The sequence below is a fragment of the Choloepus didactylus genome, chromosome 4, assembly GCF_015220235.1.
Source record: "Choloepus didactylus isolate mChoDid1 chromosome 4, mChoDid1.pri, whole genome shotgun sequence".
In the NCBI taxonomy this organism is placed as follows: domain Eukaryota; kingdom Metazoa; phylum Chordata; class Mammalia; order Pilosa; family Megalonychidae; genus Choloepus; species Choloepus didactylus.
In genome coordinates this window covers 39985574-39997362 of record NC_051310.1, presented here as the reverse complement: position 1 = coordinate 39997362, position 11789 = coordinate 39985574, and the positions used below count along the sequence as shown (strand labels likewise).

Below are 11789 nucleotides of genomic sequence, written 5' to 3'. Positions count from 1 at the left end.
TGTGGGTAAAATCTACCAATTGCATACTAGGGACTGTAATTAATACGAATACCTTACTAGTACTACGCAAATACTAGGACAAATAATTAAGGACTAAAATGAGGTATGGGATGTTTGGGGTCATGAGAATTGTTTAAAATGAAGAGTGATGAGGCCTGTACAACTAAGTGATGATAATGTGACTTATGGATGGATTATCATGGACAGAACATAGGAACTTAGGAACCCCCTACGTTATAAGTCAAACCCTCAATCTTGAGGCTTGCTCTTGTGAAACTTATGGTTGTAAAAGGGAGGCTAAGCCCACCTATAATTATGCCTAGCAGTCATCTCCAGAGATCTCTTTTGTTGCTCAAATGTGGACCTTCTCTAAGACCAACTCAGTAAATAAATTCATCACTCTTCCTCCGATGTGGGACAGGACCCCCCAGGTGAATGAGTCTCCCTGGGAACATGGGACACAGATTCCAGGAGTGAGCCTGACCCTGGCATCAAGGAGTTGAGAATGCCTTTTTGACCACAAGGGGGAAAAGAAAGGCAATAAAATAAGGTTTCAGTGGCTAAGAGATTTCTGATAGAGTCAAGAGGCTGCCCTGGAAGTTACTCCTATGCAAGCTTCAGCTAGATATGCCAAATGGCCACAGTATGATACACCTAAGTCAACAGTAGTCCCCCAAACCGTAAAGAATCCCCAGATCCCTATCTGAGACTCTTATTATAAAAGTTTCACTCACTATGGTTTATTCTTCAGAAACTTAAATTCTCCAGAGAGCTCCTATGCCAGCTAAATCCCAAAACCCAAAGGAAACAGCCTCTTCGAGAAAAACCAGATGAATCCCCTTTTCCCATAATGCTGACACCCTTTTCAACATGAACATGTTAGGGTAGTCATTGTCTAGACATCCCTGAAGATCAGGAAAGTGACTAAACTAGAGGAAGGGGTAGCAACAAACAAGATGGGAGTTTAACAAAGGATTATGAATACTGAATCTCTATATAATTTCCTTTTTCTTAGTTGCTACAGTATTAGAATAGCTAGAAGGAAAGAACTGAAATGGAACTGCAATCCATTGCATTCTTTGAAATTTGCTCTATAGGTACTTTTTAAATTGTAATTTAAAAGATATCATCCCATGCGCCTGCCTGCTGCCTGCTGCTGCTGCCAGAGCTCTGTAGTATGGCATCGAGGAGAATAGAGACTAAACCTGTGATAACCTGTCTCAAAACCCTCCTCATTATCTACTCCTTCATCTTCTGGATCACTGGGTTTATCCTGCTAGCTGTTGGAGTCTGGGGCAAACTCACTCTGGGCACCTACATCTCCCTCATTGCTGAAAACTCCACCAATGCTTCCTACATGCTCATTGGAACTGGCACCGCTATTGTTTTTTGCCTGTTTGGATCCTTTGCTACATGCAGTGGCAGTGCATGGATGCTGAAACTGTATGCCATGTTTTTGTCCCTGGTGTTGCTGGCTGAGCTCATAGCTGGCACTTCAGGGTTTGTGTTTCATCATGAAATCAAAGATACCTTCCTGAGGACTTACACAGATGCTATGGAGAATTACAATGGGAATGATGAGAGGAGCCAGGCAGTGGATCATGTGCAGGCTGCTGTGGCCCGCAGAACTACACCAATGGCAGCACCAGCCCCTACTGCCTGGAGAATGGCATCCCCCCCAATTGCTGCATGAAAGAAACTGATTATAATCCCCAGGAGCTATACAACCTGACCGTGGCTGCCACCAAAGTTAACCAGAAGGATTATAATGATCTGGTGACCAGTTTCATGAAGACTAACATGGCACTCATCACTGGTATGGAGTTTGGAATCACATTCTCCCCGTTGATTGTCATGCTGCTGGCCTGTTGTCTATCCCAGTTTATCACGGCCAACCAGTATGAGATGGTGTAAGAAGTCTTTCAAGAACGATGGAATAAGACACCCATTTTAAAAAGGAACTTCAGCAATCTTAAAGACTTCCAAAGAATGTTAGAACACAGTACATAATTAACCTGCACCTGCACCCCTTTACCCCATCCCACCCCACCCCCAGTGTGCAGCCAACACTTCCACATAGTCTCTGCTCCACCTTTCAGCCCACGTCATCTGTAGCATTTCATTTTGTGAAGTCCTGTTGTGCCAAAGAGTATAGCCAGGTCCTCCTGCAGCTCGTCCTAGTGAATCCCACCCCCAAAGTCCTGTGTATGCCAGCTCCTCCATCTTTACTTGGTCCAACTGCAGCTCATCATAGGTGACTGGTCATTATACCATCACTGGCCCCATTGGGCCCTGCATGTAGTGTGAGAGGCTCCAGTTAGCCCTTTACCATGATTGATAATGCCATACACCTTTATATAGTAGATAAGCGGACTATAGATATCTGTTCTTTTGGCTTAATCTCATTTGGTTTGGTTTCCCTTTACTAAGGCTCTTTCCTACCTTCTTCAGACTGCCCAGAACATATAAAGAAATACATTGGCATTGTCCATGAGGAGACAAAAGCATGAAGACAATTATTGAGCTTTAGGTGGCCTCCTTGCTTGTTACTGTTACATGCCTGAGTATGTATCGACAGTTTAGTCCATCTGTATAATCCTGTTATCAAGTTGTATTGTCGCTTCCCATGAAGGTAAAAATATTACTTTTGTTTTTCCCCCAATTAATTGCTATCATGTTATTTCAGTTCTTCTTTCCATATATTTTCTTGCATTGTCACTACAGACATTGATGACCTTATCAGGTTAATATACAAATGAGTGTGAGGGGAGAATAAAAATCAAAATATCTTAAAAAGAACTTTAAAAATAATGCCTCTGTCTAGCATGCCAACAAGAATGCATTGATATTGTGAACATTTGTGATGTATGTATTAACAAATAGAGCCATTACAAAAAAATAATATAAAAATAATCACCTTTTTGTACATATGCTATATTTCACAATACGGAAACAACTGAAACTATGGTACTGTAACTCATAACATTTTTGGAAATTTCCTATATAACTACTTGTTAAATCGTACTTTGAAATTTATTACCTTTTTGCATATGTTATATTCACAATAAGGAAATAACTAAAACTGTAGAAATATAACCCATAACATTCTTTGAAATTTGCTAACTACTTGTTAAATTGCATGTGGAAAGTTATCACTTCTATGTATATATGCTATATTCCACAATAAAAAATATGATTAAAAAAAGTAGAACAGAAAAAATGAAAATAAGAATACAAAACAGTGAAGTTGAAAACAAAGAAAAAGAAAATCAAAGAACCAAAAAGTGGTTCTTTGAAAAGAATGATATAGTTGATAAACACCTAGCAAAACTGATGAAGAAAAAAATTTAAGAAACACAGAATGAGAGATAGCACTATAGTTCCCATGGATAAAAGGTGGTTACAAGATATTATGAACAACTTTATGCCAATAAATTTGAAAATTTAAGCAACATGGACAAATTTCTTGAAAAATACAACGTACCAAAATTGACACAGGCTAAAATATAAAATTTAAATAGTTCTACATCTATTAAAAGGAATCAGTCTGTAATAAAAACTTATCACAAAGAAATCCTTGGGTACAGATGATTTCAATGTTGAATACTTCCACATCTTTTTTAGATAACACCAAGGACTGAGTTGTCAGGAATCAGAGATTTTACCCTTGTGAAACTTCCAGTAATTTCAAAGACACAAGGAGTAACAAGGAATAACAGCAGGAAAAGGTCCAAAATCTCAAACACCACCCCTCACACCATACTTCAGTGGAATATCGTCCCAATGCAAAACAAGTCTGACAGGCAATTTTCTCATCAGAACTCTGACAAGCCAGCCAAACATTAGTTAAGTCTGCATCATAGTTCAATTTCTCCCTCTGCAAAATCTGCTTCCTCTCCATTACCACTCCTTTCACAATCTTGATAGGTAATAAACACCTTCACTCTAAACTCCAACTCAGTGTGTTCTTCAGAGGAACCCAATCTACCAGTATGAAGATAGTAACTAAAGGAAACTACCATTCCCGGGGCCAGGGGAACAAAGGAATGAGGTTCGGTGTATTAGAGCATGAATGATTAAAGAAACTCCTGAAAATGGGGACTCAAACCTCTGAGGAGGGCTGCTGGTACCTCAGGAGCTCAGAGGAGGATCACCAACTAACCCCAGAGATGCAACTCAAATCTCTGAAGGGATCGGTGTCTGACTAGTGCTGGGATTTCTGAGGGAGCACGAGGATAGTTCCAACAATGCCAGCAAAAAAATGGATTACAAAACCAAATATGATTACCACAGTGAATGACGCCTGCCGAAGTCACGCAAACAACCGCAAGCAAACAAAAACGAACTCCCTTCTCTCCTCCTACTGTCCACCAGTGTACTTCTACTTCCCTTTACTGGCACAACCTAACAGGGAGAGAGACAGCAAAGCAGAAATGTGGTTTAAAGAAACTCAGCCATACCATTACAAAGTAGAGTAAAAAAGGGAGAATATCTGGAACTGAGAGACAGCAGCTTCTTAGCTGGCTCATCCCTAATGAGCTGTGCCTTTGTTTAGGAAAAATAAAGACACTAACTTCAGGAAAAATGAACATTTAATATTGCTTAAAACACTGAAAAATAAGTAAGAACATACTACGAATCTTTTTCATTTGATATCTAATTCTTATAGTCCTGACATGAGGTTAGATCCCTGAGTTTCATTAGTTAGACAGACTCTAATATTACTGCCATGAAAAGATAGAGATTTTTTTAAAATGAGTATGAACCTAGTCTTCTTTTTCTGCTGCTTTTCCTTATTTCCTGATTCTAGGTTGTTTTTTGTGTTTCTTACAAAGTACAAGAAGCAAGTGTAAAAATAATTTAAGGAATAAGCCACAATAGTAACAGGAAATCCACCTCTCCCACTTATACTTGCATGGGGCAAGTAGTTCTTAATATTATCTCCATTGCCTGTTATTAGGCAGTAGGGAGGGGCCCATGTCATGGTCCCAGTGACAGGGTTGTTTATTGTTGCCGACACCCCTCTTTTTGCAGGTCTCAGGCTGACAGTGTTAGGGCAGGCAAGACAGACTGGCACATCACTTGTTGATGCAGATCTTTCCTGAACCATACACTGTGCCATCTTTCACATCATCAACATCAGGTATGGACATCCCTAAATGATAGTCAGTGCCCCAGCAAGTGGTGTCATTGATGCAAATCAGATGCACTATAGAATGTTCTATTATACTGGGAATTACTCCTATATTTTCACACTGAATTCTCCCACACAGGATATCAGGGGAATTACATTCAGGTTCCTCAGGTATTGGTTTGTAGCAACTCTGAGATGCACTTTGCATTTTTTGCCCCAAATCTGTACCGTTCATCATGGTTATTGCATTTATTTTCATGATTGAAAAGGCACTATCATTATGTTATACCATCCTGCACATTTCCATCTTCTGGGCACTGATGAGATATCTCCTTGCACCATTCCAGAGAGTCACATTCATTGACCTATTGTCTATGCAACCTCCCCGATGGCATGAACTTGAAATTCCTGCAACAAAGCCCCAAAGCACAAGAAGCAAGTGCAGTTTGACAAACAATAAAAATCTTTTTCATACTGTGGTCTAGACCCACAGCTGCACCTTTCTCCTTCAACAACTAGGTTCCCAGAGTACTTCAGCATAAACACTTCCCCCTGGATTTGAAAGATTATGCAGATGTAATCTGGTTAAAAGCTACATCCCAATATTTGGAGTAAATTGCAAATGCTAAATTGATTGGTCACCATTTCATAGGCAAATACTGCATGTCCTCTGAGCCTACAAACCCCTATTTAGTGTCATGCCACACACATAAGTTATAATGAAGTTATGAGGCACAACAATTCAAAACGAGACAATTTTTCTTCTTAGGAACTCTTGACTCCGCAATTAAAGGTGGCTGGCATATTCTTTGAAGATAGGCAAATGAGTGGCAGCAGGGTATCAAGATGGAAATGCTTACAAAGAGCAAAAATCCTTCTGGAGCTTTTCATGTCCTTTGTTGAAAGTGGATTTCTTTCATTCTGGATCCCAATACCAATCAAAATCACACTAACATTTGATAAGTGATAAGTAAATCCATTAGACTATTATTGGTAATTCCTTCTGCATCTTTAAGTAATTTCTTTGGGAATGAAGGAATCATTTATGATCTACCATCACTACCAGCTCAAGAAACCACCAGCCCTGGTGAGAACTTTATTTCAGTGTGGAATTATATGTCTCTTGCAACTTCAACTGGTATTCCACCTCCTTTTCTGTTAAGCACATCTCATGGGTGCGAATTGTGTCTTGCTACCACCATCTTATATACAAAATATTCAAATGAGGCAGAAAACTCAATGGACTTGATTTCATAAGCAAGTCGTTTATCTGTAGCATTCCTCAAAAGCCTCCAGAACAGTTTCGAACGGCAACCAGGTACTCAGGGACCACCTCCACATAACCATGAGAGTAGTAGTCATCCTGGACAAAAAGACTGATCCTCATAGAGGGTGTGCTGCTTTTTGCAGGTAAACAATGAGAGGTGTTTGGAAACCAAGACCTTCATGGGGATGTGTCTCCAGCCCACAAACTGTAGGCCATAGGAGAGCTAGTCCAGAGCCTTTGTACCTCTGCCCTTACTGGTCATCTCTAAGGGGATCACCACTTCAGGGTGTCAAGAGCAGAAAGGGACAGGGTATGAGGCACTGCTGGTCTCTCTCATTTCTCTGAGTTGCTCTGTGTCCTGGAAGAGTTGGACTATCAGAGCTGCAGTGCTAAAGTGAAAATAAAAAAAGAAGAGCTAGAATATGGGGTGCACGAGGTAGAGAGGGTACAAGAGAGAAAGGGGAAAGTGAGGTAAAAGTGATTCTTGCCTTGAGAGAAGGCTTAAAGCAATAAAATGCCCTGTATTTTCTCTTACATATTTGAGCAGCGTGGGCTCCGGGGGAATAGATGATAAAGTTTCATCACAGGTGGATAATTGTCAAACTGGATGATGGATAAATAAGAATTCATCATACATTGGTCTCTAAACATGAAAAACTGCATGAAATTTTCCTTATGAAAAAGACATTGGTAGCTGATTCACAAATTTATCCTCCACCCAAAACCTACTGGTCCCCTGCTATCTTTAGTAAGTATGTTGTCAACACATCCAATATCTCTCCTCTTTTCCTCCTCAGATCACCTTTACTTTTCTTCAGCCACAGATCCTCAGTAATAATCTAGTCTTTCTCATTACCCACAATCATCCATCTCTTACATCTTAACCTACTTTCACCAAAACTTTTGTCCATGTCTGCATCACTGCTGCTATGCCTATTCTTCAAATTCACAGAGAACTCCAATATTTTTCTCTCCATTTTTCATCCTTTTCTCTTAGTCCCACCCACTGACCCTCATCTTTTCTTTTAGCTATTGAAAAAATCCAAATTGGATTTACCCTGCTACATACTTTCTCCTCTCTATAATAAAGCTGCAAATGCTGCAGGGAAAAAAAATTATAAAACAATTTTAAAAGGAGAAAACATGATTAGAACTACAATGTGATGTCCAGGCTCCCCAGTCAGAAGTCAGCAGATATTTAAAAACCTATGTCTTTATTGTGGTTTCATTTTTTCTCCTGCACATTGCCTTCACATATCCTAATGTCCCATATTTCCTGGACTTCGGAAAGTGCCAAGAGCTAAAGGTGCCATGCTTTGTTTGCCTTTGCAAGTTTCACCTTTGCATGTCTTTCAGTCATGGTAGAGTTCGTTAACCAGATATTCTTCATTTTTTCCTCAATATATTGTATTAAAATATAATATTTACATTTATTTGACTTATTTATGCTCTGCAGATGCTGGCAAGTAGAGAGGACTAGTTTCAGTTTAAGCAATATCCTTAGCCCTATGATGTTAAGAGAACCTTGATCTATCTGGGCACTTTTCCAGAAATAATCCTACAAGAAGAAACCAAAATCACTAGATGAAACTTCTAGGGCAAACATCTCTGATAGGGGTGAAATCCGAATTTCCAGATTTACTATTCATGTTCCTCTTAATAATAGGCTTGTATATACTATTGAGCTTTGGGATATTATAGTGAAAATTGGGTGAAGTGGGAAAGGATTATGAAAGCACACTGTAGAAAAAGAAGTTAACCTAAATAAACCTTCATCAGAAATTACTACTTAGAGGTCAGTTTATGACTAGTTAATATAACAATTTATTCCCAAGAATCTGAGACAGATCAGTCCCTGAACTCATGGAATTATATGAAGGACTCCAGAGACACAAGTCCTAAAGGAACATTTTATTACCACTAATTATGTAAACTAGTGTCATTTCAAAGACACATTCATCTAACATGACTGGGTAGTATATAGCATGGGAAGTCTTCCTGTGCATCATTCATCAACTCTTCTATTCCCAGCAGCTATTTAAAACTCCTCAGAACACCTTTCTCTCTACTTATACTCAGTCATATTTGTGACTAGGGGTCACAAACTATACTGGTCATGAAATCAATTTACTGGGCCACAACCAAATGAAACAATAGAGTAGAAAATATCAGAGGGCTTCACACAGACCCTTACCAAGATCTCTAGACACTGTAACTAAAAGTTTTATTTAATTTTCTATGCGTGTATTTGTGGATATATGTGTACATTCCCATGCCCACAGAGTCTCAGTGTAAACTGGAGTTCTTGTGCGATTGAAGAATAACGGCCCAACTGATAGTGAAAATAGAGGATGTTAGGTCAAAATCTATCCATGTTTCTCTCCTGAAAATAAAACTTCTATCTGAAACCACATCCTATTTCTCCCAGTACTTCATGATTCAATCTCAGTGGAAGAAGTTTCTCTTTCAGATCCAGGTCATAATCCCTCTATCTGCGCTCTGAATCTCATCTCTCCATTTACTCAAGGACTGGCTCCACACTCAGCTCTATTTTCAACCTTCCCTTTTCTACTGGTTCTTTACCCCTAGCACATGAACATTCTTAAGTCTCTCCAAGTTCCCCTTTGCCTCTAGAGCTTTCTCTCCTTAATAGACAAGATCATTGAAGAAGAAACAGTTATGCCCATGATCATTTGTCTATGTCCTTGGTCAAAGGTCAGAGGTGGTTTGTATTGCCTTCCCAAAGAACAAAGATATGGATTTGATATCTCAAATGGCAAAAGAAACAAATCCTCCCTTATGTCTCATTAATTTCTCAATATCGTTGCTTAGCAACAAGGATCTCTTGCTTCTACAAAATTTGTCAACTGGCTCTCTAGATAATCCTGGCTCTGGATCCACTGTCTCTACCCAATTTTATTTCCAACTTCCTTTGATCAAGAAAGTATTAGGCTAGCCTCCTCTCACTCATCCAACATGTTCCCTAAACAGTATGCCCACTTTTCCTTCAGGAACTTTGCTTATGCTGTATCCCTGGCCTTGACCATCTAAACCTTTCCTCACTCTTGAACCGTATTATGGTACCCCTCGATTAGGGTTGCCAGATTTAGCAAACAAAAATGTATCTCCAATTAAAGTTGAATTTCAGACACAATAATTTTTGACTATAACTATGTACTATATGGGACATACTTATATAGTAATTATTTGTTGTAGATCTGAAACTCAAATTTAACGGGTGGCCTGTATTTTATCTGGCAGCCTACTTTTAAAGTCCAAGTAAAATTCAAACTCTATTTTACATCACTGATCTTCTCTAACTCCATTATAACAGTCAGTCTGTTTGTATATTTAAGTGTAATACTCTCAATTTTTGGAGTTTATATCTTACTGCCAATTAAACTATAATTTGGAAGTGAAGTATGTTAGAAGCACTTCCAACAGTTTGTAGTAGTACAGAATGCATCTAAAACAGTACTTAGAGAGAAATTTTTGCTTATAGTGTATATATTAGAAAAGAAAACAAGTTGTAAATCATTTATCTAGGCTTTTACCCCAAGAAGCTAGAAAAATAACAGTTAAGCAAACCTTGAAAAAGTAGAATTGAAAATATAAAGATAATAGTACAAAACAAAAAATTAAAACCCATTAACAGAGTAAATCAACAAAGGCAAAAACCAGCTATTGGAAAAGAATAAGAAAATTGATAAACTGCTAGCAAACTGATCAAGAAAAAAATAGAGAAAATACAAATTACCAGTATCAAAAATGAAAGAGACATCACTACAAATCCTCCAGACATAAAACAATGAGAAGATACTATGAACAACTTTATGGCAATAAATTTGAAATTTTAAGCAAAATAGACAAATTATTTGAAAAACACAATTCGCCAAATTTTACACAAGAAGGAACAGAACTAAACAGTTCTACATATATTAAGAAGATTGAATATGTACTTATAATTCTTCCTACAAAGAAAACTTGAGGCAAAGATGATTTCACTTATATTTCTCCAGTTTTGAAATTCCAGAAAGTATCAATTGCCAAAAATCAGATATCTTATCTTTATTTAGCTTTACAAATAACTTCAGGAACACAAATAATTCCAAGAAAGATGTGTAGTTGGAAGAAGTCCAGTACTACCAATACCATGCCACTTCTCAAGTCCATTTTTGCTACATTTAACCTATGAGCTCTTTAAATGATTCATGCAGCTTTAGTTACATAAATGGGAGCCCTTTCAGGCTTGAAATATTTTCATTTTACACTGACAGGTACACTGTTTACATGACAATTTCCAGTAAGCCATGTACCATAAACTGATAAGATTCCAGCATTGTTTAAGAAAAGCAAACCTAAACAAATGAAGTATATCCTGTTAAAAGAACTCCACAGGGAGGGGGGCGGGGCAAGATGGCAGACTGGTGAGCTGTATGTTTTAGTTACTCCTCCAGGAAAGTAGGTAAAAAGCCAGGAACTGCGTGGACTGGACACCACAGAGCAATCTGTCTTTGGGCATACTTCATACAACACTCATGGAAACGTGGAACTGCTGAGATCAGCGAAATCTGTAAGTTTTTGTGGCCAGGGGACCCGCGCCCCTCCCTGCCAGGCTCAGTCCCGGGGGAGGAGGGGCTGTCAGCTCCAGGAAGGAGAAGGGAGAATTGCAGTGGCTGCTCTTACCGGAAACTCATTCTACTGATTCAAACTCCAACCATAGATAGACTGAGGCCAGACACCAGAGACTCTGAGAGCAGCCAGCCCAGCAGAGAGGAGACAGGCATAGAAAAAAAAACAACACGAAAAACTCCAAAATAAAAGCAGAGGATTTTTGGAGTTCTGGTGAACACAGAAAGGGGAAGGGCGGAGATCAGGCCTTGAGGCGCATATGCAAATCCCGAAGCAAGGCTGATCTCTCTGCCCTGGGCACCTTTCCTTAATGGCCCTGGTTGCTTTGTCTATTAGCATTTCAATAACCCATTAGATCTCTGAGGAGGGCCGTTTTTTTTTTTTTTTTTTTAAATCCTTTTTGCTTTTTCTAAAACAATTACTCTAAGAAGCTCAATACAGAAAGCTTCAAAGAATTGAAATTTGGGCACGTCACGTCAAGAGCAGAACTAAGAGAGCTCTGAGACAAAAGGCAATAATCCAGTGGCTGAGAAAATTCACTAAACAACACAACTTCCCAAGAAAAGGGGGGTGTCCGCTCACAGCCACCATCCTGGTGGACAGGAAACACTCCTGCCCATCGCCAGCCCCATAGCCCAGAGCTGCCCCAGACAACCCAGTGTGACGGAAGTGCTTCAAATAACAGGCACACACCACAAAACTGGGCGTGGACATTAGCCTTCCCTGCAACCTCAGCTGAATGTCCCAGAGCTGGGA

General features: G+C 39.2%; 2 pseudogenes; one reads left to right on the top strand and one right to left on the bottom strand.

Moving 5' to 3' along the window:
- Positions 1-1177: 1177 nt before the first annotated feature.
- LOC119533182 lies at positions 1178-1914 on the top strand (annotated as a pseudogene).
- Positions 1915-4381: 2467 nt separating this feature from the next.
- LOC119532603 lies at positions 4382-6687 on the bottom strand (annotated as a pseudogene).
- Between the last annotated feature and the right edge of the window lie 5102 nt (positions 6688-11789).